The sequence below is a fragment of the Saimiri boliviensis genome, chromosome 16, assembly GCF_048565385.1.
Source record: "Saimiri boliviensis isolate mSaiBol1 chromosome 16, mSaiBol1.pri, whole genome shotgun sequence".
NCBI classification, from domain to species: Eukaryota; Metazoa; Chordata; class Mammalia; order Primates; family Cebidae; genus Saimiri; species Saimiri boliviensis.
This window is the reverse complement of record NC_133464.1, coordinates 2,459,602-2,472,389: the sequence shown is the minus strand read 5'-3', so window position 1 is coordinate 2,472,389 and position 12,788 is coordinate 2,459,602. Positions and strand designations below refer to the sequence as shown.

At 48.5% G+C, this 12,788-nt stretch overlaps 1 long non-coding RNA gene across 1 annotated transcript in view; it reads left to right on the top strand.

The window, feature by feature from the left end:
• Positions 1-12,788, top strand: part of LOC141581582 (uncharacterized) — a 451,221-nt gene that overhangs the window by 304,931 nt on the left and 133,502 nt on the right. The window lies entirely within an intron of this gene.

Sequence of the window (12,788 nt, the reverse complement as noted above, 5' to 3'; positions counted from 1 at the left end):
CTTGGCAATTGGAGTATTGTGGATTTCTGGTCTTTGCCATTTTGACCGTTGAAACAATGGCAGCTGGTATCAGGCTGTGTGTGTTTGGCTGCAGTGAGGCTGCACTGCTCTCTTGCGGGAACTGGCTGTGTGTCCGTCTGCCTTTCCGAGCTGGCCGTTTGTATCCGGAGACCACTGTCCTTCCGTAGAGATCCTTTTTCGCTATTGCTCTGCAAGTGCTCTTTACATATGAGATATTTAATAGCCTTTGGGTACTGCATCTATTTTAAATGTTTTCCCCAATTTGTCATTTGCCCTTGTCTATTTTTTACTATTAAAAGATAAAAAAATGTTAGGTTGTCAAATCCATCAAAATTTTCCTTAGTGTTTCATCTTTGATGTCATGTTTACCAAATTTGTCTTCACACCGGATCTCTATACACATGACATTTCTTTCTGTAGTTCTTTAAGATTTTCTTGTTCTTCATTTGGAGTTTATTTAAACGCATGGTGTGAGTACAAGTGTCAAAATGTATTTATGTATTGTTCATAATTACTGCAGCAGAATTTATTGAATAATTATCTTTCTCCACCGATTTAAAATATGTTCTTACATTAAAGAATATACATAGTTTGGTTCTATTTCCACCTCTCTGTCTATGTCTCTTCACCTGTCAGTGCCACACGTCTGAGCTGGCACAACCTGATACAAGTGGAGCAGAAGGACATCCCTTTATTATTTTTCTTACTCATTTGTACTTCTGTATCAGCTTAATATGATTTGGTTAAGTTTGCAAAATTGTGTTGACTTTTTACTGGAATTTCATTAAATTTATTAAATAATTTAGGGTGAATTGACATCTTTCAATATATATAATGACTTTAGGATTATGATATGCTTCTTTACTTTATATCTGTTTCTTCTGTAAATATTTGCTTGATAAAGATATTTTTTCACAACATTTATTTCAATATATTTCATGTTTTGTGGTTATTCTGAAGTTTTTTCCTCATTGAAAATACATAAGAATTATATCAATTTTTGTATATGTATTCTGCTAATTGCTATCTAAATTGACAAAATAGTTAACTTTATTTTGCAACTTATCTATTTATTAAGAGAGAGGTAGAGGAGAAAAATCTTACGATTAAAAACAATAATTTCACCTTACAAAGTTTTAGATTTTACTTATCTCCTGGCAATGCTTCGGATCATCAAGTCATCATCATTAATGAGAAAGGAAAAGCAGTTTTAAAGATGTTTCACGGACTCCGCTATGCACAGCACATACTTTAAACCCTCCTGCGCCCTTGGGGTACATCTTTGTTATCTGTATTTCCTGTTCACTCAGATACTTGTTCTGATATTCTTGTGTGGAATGTGACCTTACCTTGAAGGGGAATGAGAGAGAGGGAGAGAGGGGGGGAAGGAGGGAGAGAGGAGCTAGATACATTTGATTAATGTTACTGTTTTTTTAGGGGAAAGGGGAGTGATGGGTCCTTCTTGGCCTGTTCGCGGCGAACTCTGTGCAGTAAGTCAGATCTGCGTCGCACACAGCACAGCCTTTCCTAAGCAAAGATGAAAACTACAATTTCCTTTAGTCTCCAAGGCATCGACGTGCCCAGAGCATGTGCTTATCTGTTGGTTTTGAGCTGGAAGTTGTCTTTGTTAATTGAAAACTTCCTAACATTGTTAAAGCGGCGTTTTAGGGCAGGTGGACTTGAGCGCTGACCTGGAGCCTGGGCACCAGAGTTGATTGTTTTTCCTAAATTGGCAACTCCATGTGAAGCACTGTGCCCCTGTCCGGCACATAGCCGGTGGCCCACAGCTCGTGGCTGCGGGGTGGCCTCTCCCGGCACTCGCTGCCTTCCCGGCACGTGGTGGGACTGCAATGCCTGGCCCTCTTTAGGCGAGGTGGGCTGGATGGCAGGTGTTGCTGCCATGTGGAAGACCTGCTTGCCGGCCCAAGGCCCTCCAGGACTCTGCTCTCCTCTGGGGGGACCTGGCGATGCTCGGAAGGCCACTGCTTCACAGGCCCGGGGTAAGCAGTCCCCACCCCACTCCGATGAGATCCTGTGGACACATGCTGTGGGCAAAGCCGAGGCTCCCTGTGGCGCTCCCTGGGGTGCTGACTGTCCATCTTGGAGGCAGCCAGCTGCCTGACTGGTGCATGAAGTTGTATCAGAGATTTTAACCAAATCCACAAAAGCCCCAATCCAGGGAAGCCCCGATTCACCTTACTGGAGGTAGAGCTGCCATGACTCTCTCAGCGAGGTGACGGAAGGTCCCTCGAAGATGTCTGCCCTGATTCCCGGAACCTGTGAAAATGTTGTGTTACCTGGCAAATGAGGCTCTACAGATGTGAGTCATGTTAGGAGCACACATGAGGACACTCCCCCGGATGCTGCAGTGGACCCATTAGAAGCATGGGAGCCCCAACCATCACCTGGAGAGCGGAGGCAGAAGGGGAGCTCAGAGACAGGAGGGTCAGGACTAGATACCCATTGTTCCTGGCTTGGAGGCTGCAGGAGGCCGTGGCGAGGGGAGTGGGCAGCTGCAGGCTCTGAGCTCAGCCCCGAGGACGACCAGCAAGGCAATGGGGCATCAGAGCCACACCTGCAGGGGCAGCACGCTGCCGGCCATCCCAGTGAGCCTGAAAGTGAATTCTCGCCTGGAGGTTCTGGGTCACAGCCTACAGGGCCTTGATCTCCACCTGGGGAGACCCAGAACAGAGAGACCATCTGAGCTGTCAGACTTCCCGCCGCTAGAAGCGTGCGGTGACCCATCTGCCTTGCTCTAAGGCAGGCATCCCCAAACTTTATACACAGGGGGCCAGTTCACTGTCCCTCAGACCGCTGGAGGGCCACCACATACTGTGCTCCTCTCACTGACCACCAATGAAAGAGGTGCCCCTTCCTGAAGTGCGGCGGGGGGCCGCATAAATGGCCTCAGGGGACCGCATGTGGCCCGCGGGCCGTAGTTTGGGGACGCCTGATCTAAGGCACCATTTGTGGGGATCTGCAGCAGCACCTGCAGGAAACAGAAGCCGACTGCCGTCAGCACCCATCACCATGCCACCTGTCCTTGTCCTTTAAAGCCAAGAGGCAGGACAGCCCGCGATTAGGTTTTCTCTCCTGAGGAGACAATTTTGGCAACTTGTGGCAGATGGAGGGGGCATTGCAGATGGAAAGACTGGCTGGGAGGGGACCGAGAAGCCCAGGGCAAGTCCAGGGCTCAGGGTCCAGTGGTACCAGCAGAGATGGAGCAGGACGAGCAAAACCATCCCCTGTCCTGGCAGGAGAGGTGGCAGCAGGTGGCAGCCAGTGGGACTCAGGGAGTCATCCCCCCCTTACCCTCAGCACTCACTTTCACGCTAAACACTCTGGTCCCAGACACGTCAACCCAGGAGGTCATTTTCTTGGGTGCACCTTGCATGAGTCACTGAGGTTAGAAGGCCCTAGAGCCCAAACGAGGGTCAGGCACCCATGTAGGCTGAGTTTTTAGGGAAACCGCGAGGGGGCTGGACTTCAGGGAAAATATTCCAATCAACAGAGTGAGAAGAAAGCATTCTGGCCATGGGCCGACTCTGCCTGAGTGAGGCGTGGGAAGAGAAGCTCCACTGACTTCTGTTGGGAACACTTTTACTCTCCCCTGAGGGGTCCCCGATCCACCCAACTGCACATGCTCCCTCCTCTCCGTGTTCTGGTGTCCTGGCCCACCTTACGTGCCCCACCCCCAATTCAGGTGAAATCAGTCGAGTCTGCAGCCCTGAAGCCCCTTCCTACAGGACAGCGCGTGCAGCGCACGTGGCCTGGCCTTCCTCTGCACAGAGCCTTGCACTGGGTGTGCGCTCACTGCCTGCAGATTGGTGGCCTCGCTTCCTTCCTGCCACGGCTTCTGTGGACCCCTCTGCCCAGAATGCCGTTCCCTCCACAGGGCAAGCGCAGCACAATACTGAGCTCTGAAGCTGCACCGTCCCTCCCAGGAAGCCTTCCTTGGCACTCTGGCCCCACAAGGGTTCCAGCCCAGCCCGCAGCTGGATGCAGCCACCCGAGTAGCCTAGGCAAGGCCAGCCGAGGGCCACCCAGCCAGCCCACGCCTTTGTGAAAAATAATACATCCTCCTCAGTGGCTGTTTTGAGGATAGGTTGTTATGGAGCAAATCCTAACCAGCACGGTGGGCTCACCTCTGGAGAGAGAACGATGTGGATGAACTGGTGACTGAGACGGTCTGAGCTGCTGGAATCACGGCAAGTTGACATCATTGATTTTCTAGCAGGTTCTCTCCTACCAGCGGATGCCCCTGGCTCCATCAGAAGCACAACTGAATCAGAAACACATAACTTGGCAGCCAGGTGTCTCTCCAGATCCGTGCGGAGCTACAGCTGAGACTTTAGACGCCGCTGACCTTGCTGGTGGAGCACCGGACACGCTCTGTGACTCCGTGACGAGCATCTCTCTCTCTCTGCAGTCTAAGCGGGACTGGACTGCAAAGCTCCACGGCAGTCGGGTGCTGTGCAGAGGCACTGCACTGGGACACTGGAGCACCCTGGCCCGGACCATCCTTGTTCTCAAGGCTGAAGGCGGTGGGAGTGCAGGCCACGTCTCTAGCCTGGCAGAGCCGGAAGGGAAGGTGTGTGTCGCATCCAGCTCTTCCCACCTATTGCTCCTAGAGAACAGCCTGCCTGAGCTGGGTTCAGGCAGGTCCTGGGAGAGCAGTGGGTTCTCTACTCTTAGAAGCAATTCATGCTGTTAATGCCAATTAATAACTGATTAGCTTAACAGTGCTTGCAAAGGCCCTGAAGGTCCATTTCCATTCTGCAAACACTTGCATCAGTAATAGTGTCAGCTCTGCAGCCCAGAGGATGAATGAGGCCCTGGGGAGTTCAAGCCCTAATGGGGAGAGTTAATTTGTTATGCTCAGTTAGCCTCTTTGCATTAGAAAGGTAGATAAATGCGTGCATATTTAAAAGCTACCTAAGCATATCTACATTGGGGAAGGAAGGCCTTGCTTACACTGGCCTTTTCTAGAAGAGTTTTGAATTTTGACCCAAGGCTGCACCCAGCTCTGGAACCTAAAGCATGAGTCTATGCTGAGCTTGTTCAGTGTGATGAGCTCCCTAAGCAGGTCACACTGACCCGGGACTCGAGGGCAGAGGAAATCCGGCCTCGGGACAACAGCACTGGAGGCGGGTGTGGGGTCCGGGGTTGCTGATTTGTCTTCTTAGCATAGGAACAAAGACGTTCTGTGTTTCCATGTGCTGCTGGATCTGGACTCCACGCTCTGAAGAGCTGAGGTGCTCCAGGGTGAATCCCTGCACTGGCCGTCGGGGGCGGATCCATCAGGATCCCATGGACTTCTGGAGAACGACAGAGTGGCCAATGCCGTGGCCCTTGTCCTTGTAGCCCCACGAGGAAGTTATTCGGGTTGGAGAAGACAGTTCCTTTCGGCTGCGTGGTCAGGCGTCCAGCCGTCAGCACGCTCAGGTGCCGGTCCTGCTGGCCTCTGCCCCCACACTGTCACTCACCTTTTCAGCAGGTGAGGCGGGGTGGCAGGTGGCCAGCCTCCTCTCAGCGGCACTCCCGCGGTGGTGTGGTGTCGCAGGCTTCACTGCTCTGGGACTCCCGCCCGCTGGCTTCCTGCTTCCTCTGGTGGCTGGCTGCATGTGCCTTTTCATCTTTGTGAAATTCCTCGTTGCCTCCGTTCCCTGGGGCTGCTGTCACAAACCAGCACAGACTGGGCAGTGGGCTGTGGTCTTCAGTAGTTCTGGAGGCTGGAAGTCCCAGACCAGGGGGTTGGCAGGGCTGTCCTGCAGGAGAGGACCCTTGTTGTGCCTTCCCGCCTCCGTGCCGGGGGCAGGCCTCGGAATTCCCTGCCTTGCAGAAGCATCGCCCTGGCATCCGCCTCCATCTTCACAGGCATTGTCCCTGTGTGGCTCTGTCCCTTCTCGTCTTCTTATATGGAGAGGCCACACTAGATGCAAGGCCCCCACCCCAGAGCAACCGCACCTCAACTAATTACATCTGCAAATGCCCCACCTCCAGATAACGTTGCTGTCTTAGGGCCTTTGTGCCGCTGTCACAGAATGCCGTGGATGGAGCGATTTACACAGAAGAGACGCTTCTTTTCACACAGTTCTGGAGGCTGGAAGTCCAAGATCCAGGCGTGGGTACCTGGTGTCCGGCGGGGGCCTTCTTGCTGCGTCCTCATGTGTCAATGAGTCATGGAGATGAGCTCCTGGTCATGCCCTTTTGTAAGGATACCCGGTTCCTCCAGGAGGAAAGAGCCCTCCGGGCCAAACCGCCCCAAAAGGGCCTACCTCCCGAACACCCACCGTCAGCTTGCCAGCTCCGCCGCTGGAGGAGGAGGGGACACGCTCACGCCGCAGCAGTGGTATTCACAGGAACCAGGAGGGACGTGGGTGTGGGGAGACGTGACTCAGCCAGCCCAGTGCACGGCGGACCAGCCTCTTAGGCTGTTGCTTTATCAGCCGTGCGCTTAACCTTTCTTCTGTGACTGGGCTGTGGGGGATGGGTGACGCCGCGGGGAGTGGAGCGGGGGATGGGTGACGCCGCGGGGAGTGGAGCGGGGGATGGGTGACGCCACGGGGAGTGGAGCAGGGGATGGGTGACACCGTGGGGAGTGGAGCAGGGGGTGGGTGACGCCGTGGGGAGTGGAGCAGGGGATGGGTGACGCCGCGGGGAGTGGAGCGGGGGATGGGTCCACGCCATTTGGCTCTCCCTCCCTCCTACTGCCTCCCCACTGCTTTGCCCTGTCTTTCCGCAGTGGCCCTGATTGGCTCAGCCCTGCACCTGCACACTCCTTCCAGCCTTCCGTTGCCACCCTGGCCTTATTGTCTGGATCAAATGAAGTATTTTCTGACTGATCAGCATTTTCTGCTGAGATGAATTAGTCAACTAGTTATGGCAGGGAGTATGCAGCAAGAGAGAAATTAACTCCCCAAATCAACATCTTATGTAGGTAATAGCTATCCCCTAAATTTGCAGCAACAGTAGTTAAGGCAGCTAATTCCTATAAACCCCCAAATAAGTTGTGGCTATCATGACTTATTCCCAGCCCTGTAACAGATGGCTGGAGGTTGTTCCAGGTGGGACGGTTCTTCTCCAGGTGGTGACTCAGGGATCCAAACTTCTTCTGTCTTGTGATCTGCCATCCCCCATAGGTTGCTCCTAAGGGCACCAAGATGTTGCCTCTATTCCAGGCAAATGGAAAGAGGGAAAATTCATGGAGATGGGCATTTGGAAGGTGCAAGTCACTTACTTTTATGTTCCATTGTACCTGCTCTGGAAATCCCCATACCAGGTACTGGAGAGGTGGTGTTGAGAAGACAGATCTTACCTGGTCCTCATGGACTTACAGGATTGCTGGGTTCATATCACAGTTCAGTTGCTCCCGTCAAAATTCCTGAATGCCAGTTTTCTCTCATTTTTTCTCAGTCTAGTTTCTAGCTGGAATTTCTATATCCAGCTGAAATCTTAATCACAATAGCATTGAGTTAAACATATTCTTTCTCTAAGTGTCTCTTCACTCCATTTTCTCGTTGCCACCAGAATGACTGTAGCAGCCTCATAGCTCAGCTTGCCTCTTGCTTGGCTGTCTTCAACCCTGTGCCATCTCACCAGCAGAGCCACACTAGGAAACTGTAAAACAGATTGGGCTCTGGTTTCCTGTACGATGATTTTCCTGGTGCTTAGCAGACAAGGTCCAAATTCCTTAGGCTAGAATACGAGATCCTCTGGAGGCAGGACTCTGTCAGTGTCTACATCCTCGTCCCTCAACACCGCCCTCGCCTCTCTTCTTCCAGCCCCATACACGCTGCAGCCGTTTCCACAGAAACACTCTTGGATGCACCTCCTGTGCCCTCAGATATGGTCCCTCTCTCTTACCTTCTTGGTTAACTCCAATTAAGTGTTTACTTTTAGTTATTGTTGTTGTTATTATTATTATTATTATTATTATTATTATTATTTTGGAGACAGAGGCTCAGTCTCGCCCAGGCTGGAGTGCAGTGGCACAATGTTGGTTCACTGCAGCCTCCGCCTCCTGGGTTCAAGCAATTCTCCTGACTTAGTCTCCCAAGTAGTTGAGACTACAGGTGCACACCGCCATGCCCAGCTAATTTTTTGTATTTTAGTAGAGACAGGGTTTCTCCGTGTTGCCCAGGCTGATCTCGAACTCCTGAGCTCAGGCAATCCACCTGCTTTGGTCTCCCAAAGTGCTAGGATTATAGGCATGAGCCACCGTGCCCAGCCTAGTTTTTATTTTTATCAAATATTAAGCATGCATATAGATAAAGGGTTAGGCCATTCTCGAGCATTTGCACAAATCACAAGAGTCCCTTGCCTCTCCTACTCGCATTAATCCCTCCTCAGACACAAACACTTTGAACTTTTTTTCTGTGATTCTTTTGGTATTACCTCCACATTTCTAAATAAAAGTGTTTAGATTGCTACTTCTTAGGGTTTTTGTTTTAGGCATTTATTTGTTGAGTTCATACTATGGAAAAGCAAATTAGCTTTCTTCCACTGTCCACCACCATCCTCCCAGTATTACAGTGCTACCTTATTTTAGAAATGTTTACATGGCTGTATCTATGTAATATAATTCACAGTACATGTAGTGTGCCATGATTGCATATCCTTCATGCACAAATTTCCTAGAATTAATCATTGTTTTTTAATTCCTTTGTTTTCTATGTACTTATAACTGCAATCCATACTCTAGTGATCTAATTCTTCAGTATTTTCCTGTAGACCCAGTATTTTATCATTTTCATCTTCTTGAAGAATCTCTCCTTGAGCCTCTAAGCATTTCTCATCTAGACTTGTTTCTAGTTTCTCCTTTGGCACATATAGCTTCCTGGGATCTCACACCACATTATCTAGTGATTCCCTTTGCCTTTCTCTTGTATTGGATCACTTCTTTGCTGGAATATGCAAACAAGTGATTTGCATATTGCAAATTTGTCCCTTTTCTGATTCACTTACTCTTTTTATTGGAGCACATCCTTCAGTAGCTTTCTGATAAGATGTGCACAAGAGGTAAATTTTTTGAGAACTTGTATATCCGAAGGTAATCTTTATCCTTTAAATTTGAGATTTGGGATAGATGTGAAAGTCTCAGCAGAAAACAATTTTCATCCGGGGTTGTGAAGCCGTTTCCCTATTGTTCTCTAGCTTCCTTAATTGCTGTTGAAAAGGATGATGCTGTTCTTATCCTTATTTCTTTTTTCGTATGTTTGGGAACCCCACTGAGCAATATTCTGATGCAGATTTGTATTCATCCATTGTTCTGGGCAATCGATGGGCTTCTTTAATTTGGAAATTTATGTCCTAGAAATTTTCTGGAATTACTCTATTGATGATTTCCTCCTCTTTGCTTTCTCTGTGACCTCTCTGAGCTGCTATCATTTGGTCACTGGACTTCCTGTACTAGTGCTGTGGTGTTATTGTCTCCCCTTCCTATTTTCTATTTCTATACTCCTATTTCTATTTTCGATTTCTTTGTTTATTTGCTATACTTTTTAAGAGGTTCATTTCACGTTATTTTCCACTCTCACTTCTGAGATTTTCATTTCTGCCATCGTATATTTAATTTCAGTCCAAATGGTCCCTTTCTGTAGCTTTCTGTTCTTGTTTCTTTGACGTAATATTGTCTCTTATCTCTAGTATCTAAAGAGACTACTGACAGTTTCTGTCAAGTTTGCTTCTTCCCATGTGTTCTCTGATCTACCTGAGTAAATGTGTTTCTGCTTGTTTATTCCTATGTCTGCAGTTCGCATGCCAGCTTTCGCTCCTGTGTCTGATGCCATTCGGTTCCTTGCTCATGTTTAAGAAGGAAGCACTACAGTGTCAACTGGGTGCTCTGGGCCAGGTTTGGATGATCGTGAGATTTACTGTAGGGAAGTCAGCTTCTCCTGTAAGTTGAGGGGCTTCAGTGTCAGTAGTTTTAGGTCACTTTTCTTTCTTGAGTCAGATGCAACAAGCTTTCAACTAGACTGTGTAACGCCTGGCAGTTTTGTTATGAGGACCACGCAAGGGAAAGAGCTGACGACGTCAACGCTCACTGACCGTTTCCTGCTTCTGTGGTGGTGCCCCTACGTGTAACTGCACTGCAGTCCCATCCTTGACCCCGCAGAGGTCACATCTCTGGCCTCCTGCTGGGTGGTGGGGAGGGCACCCTCCCACCTGCATGCATTGAGAATGGAGATCTAGGACTCTGACACTTCTAAAGAGATTTTTGATCCATCTGCCTGCTCTGATTTCAGTTGGATTTACAGCTCTCAAAGGTCCCTGGCACTGGCATCACTGGCTTTGAGAGCCTGTCCTGTGGAGTCAGCTATATCAGCTCTCCCACTGCTGGCCCAGATGCAGCCTTTCCTGGTCTTCCAAATTCACTGTCAATCATCTGTCTACTCTCTAGCTTCCAAAATTGTGTTACTGCTCTTTCCGCTTCTTTTCTCTTTATCCTGATGGGTTTATACCTTTAAAGGAAGCCCTGCCCTATCTTGGTGGGGATTCAGAGCCCCGTTCAATCTGCCATCCCTACAGGAAGAAAGCACAGCCTCACCCCTCCTTTGATACCTCCCACAGTCTCTCCCCAGCCACCTGGTGAAATCAACCACTTAACATTTTATTGTCACCTCTGACTTTAATCACGCTGTGTAGCCTCTGTCCTCAACTAGACAACGTGCTCCTTGAAAGCAGGGACTAGGTCAATTCATTTATCCCCAGCAACAGTACAGTGCCTGCCATTCAATCCATCACTCACTCATCAAGCATGTTATATATGTGAAGGTATTGGGAATTCAGAGATAAATGAGACATGGCTCCTGAGGTTGAGAGGTTTGCTTCAGCATTACAAGGCTGTAGGTGGAAACATACTTGAAATGTATCATTCAAGTAACTTGTGTGTATGTGAATATATGTGTGTCTGTTTATATACACACATACATGTTGAAACCTGTAACAGCCAATAAAATTTGTCTAACAATTGATACCATCATTTGAATACTGACTCCATTTCCAGAAGTTTAAGTGGCTGTGTGTGCGACCTTTGTTCATCACAGTCACCGTGTTACACAATGTAACAAGGTCACATGTGAAGTATGTGTTTGCTCACTAATCCATTGTCTATACCTTTCAAGAAGACAGAAACAAAGGTGAAGTAAATTTGTGTAGCCAAAGTTATTTCTGTATTGATTAAATTCCATGCTGCATGTAGCAGTCAGGTTTGATTCACCCTTTTCCCCTCTCCACACCAAGCTCGTCATTTTCTCCCCATGAATAGTACATGCTGAAGATTGACTAAATATTGAATACATGGATGGATGGATGGATGGATGGATGGATGGATGGATGGGTGAATAGATGCTAGATGGGTGGTGGGTCGGTGGGTGGGTGCGTGAGAGCCAAATGAGTGGACAGACAGACTTCGAGTTTGAACTAAAGATCTTGAAGTAGGGGCACCTTTATGAAAATTCAATGACATGATATCCTTGGATACATTTGGTAAACCCTAAAATTATATGCACAAATGACAGAGTTACTGTGAGATTTATATTCTTTATTCTGCACCTCTTCTCGAAAACATTGTGAGGCTCCTATGAGGTCTTCATCCTGGTGAATTTTGATTCCAGTGGGTCTGACTTGCCCACCTGGACAAAATGGGCTGGTGATCCCTGTCCTGCATCTCCCGTCTTCTGTTTTGTCTGGACTTCAAGGACATGAAGTGGGAAAATGGGCCAACATTCCACTCACTCTTTTATCCCACGGCGTTGAAGTTTACTGAGCAAGAGAGGACTGCAGAAAAGTCAGAGTTTTATCTATTAATCATTTCTGTATTATTCTTTATCTTATTATATGTCTGATATTTTCAGCTAATGTTAGCTCCAAAATTCATCTTGTCTGAAAGAAAGGAAATCCTTAGGAACACTAGGTGATTTTGAGCGTTTAAACTGTAGGCTGGATTAACCACACTGGGTCCCTGGCCGAGGAAAGGCTGTGGAGAGCTGTGCTGTCTTCTGCATCCTTGACCTCTAGACTAGTTCTCGAAGGTTCTCAACCAGGGTGGGGCTGGTTCACCCCAGGGGAATATGGCAATATGTGGAGAAATGTTTGATTGTCACTGCTGGGATGCGGGGGTGTTTGCTGTCTGCTGTGCCAAAGGCAGGAATGTTCCGAAGCATTTTACATGCATGAGATTTCTCCTTCCCTCCACCCCAAATACACACACACACACAACAAAGAATTGTCTGGTCCAAAATATCACTAGAGCAGGTGCAGAGAAACCCTAGTCCAGAGGCAGTAGAAACAGCCAAGGTCCTGAGAGGACCGTGAATCACAGAAAAGAAAGGAAGATTTTAGTGAGAAAGTGACATGTAGCGCACTGAACTTTTCCGGATCTCCAACGAGTATTCCGCCCTCTCCTTGCGTAACCTCGGACTAGTGGAACAATGGGTGTGGATTGCCGCCCCTTCTCTTCTCTTAGGAACTGCAATCGAATAAGACAAAACAGAAATGCCCTCTTGCTGAAGCAAAATATCAAGTTCACAGAAGGCTACGCTGGGAAAGAAAAAACCAAGAGCCGCATTGCTGGTGCCTCCTCGAAAAGGAGAAAGCCGGGTCATTTCGCTGCAGCTGATGCACACTTTGTGTGTCTGGAGCTGTCTGATTAAACTCGCCTTTCTGGTTAGAGAAATCTGCCTTACTGTCCGGTGATGACTTCCAGTGAGAAGCATTACTGGGATTAACTCACTGTCCAAGGATGGGAGTAAAATGCTTGGATC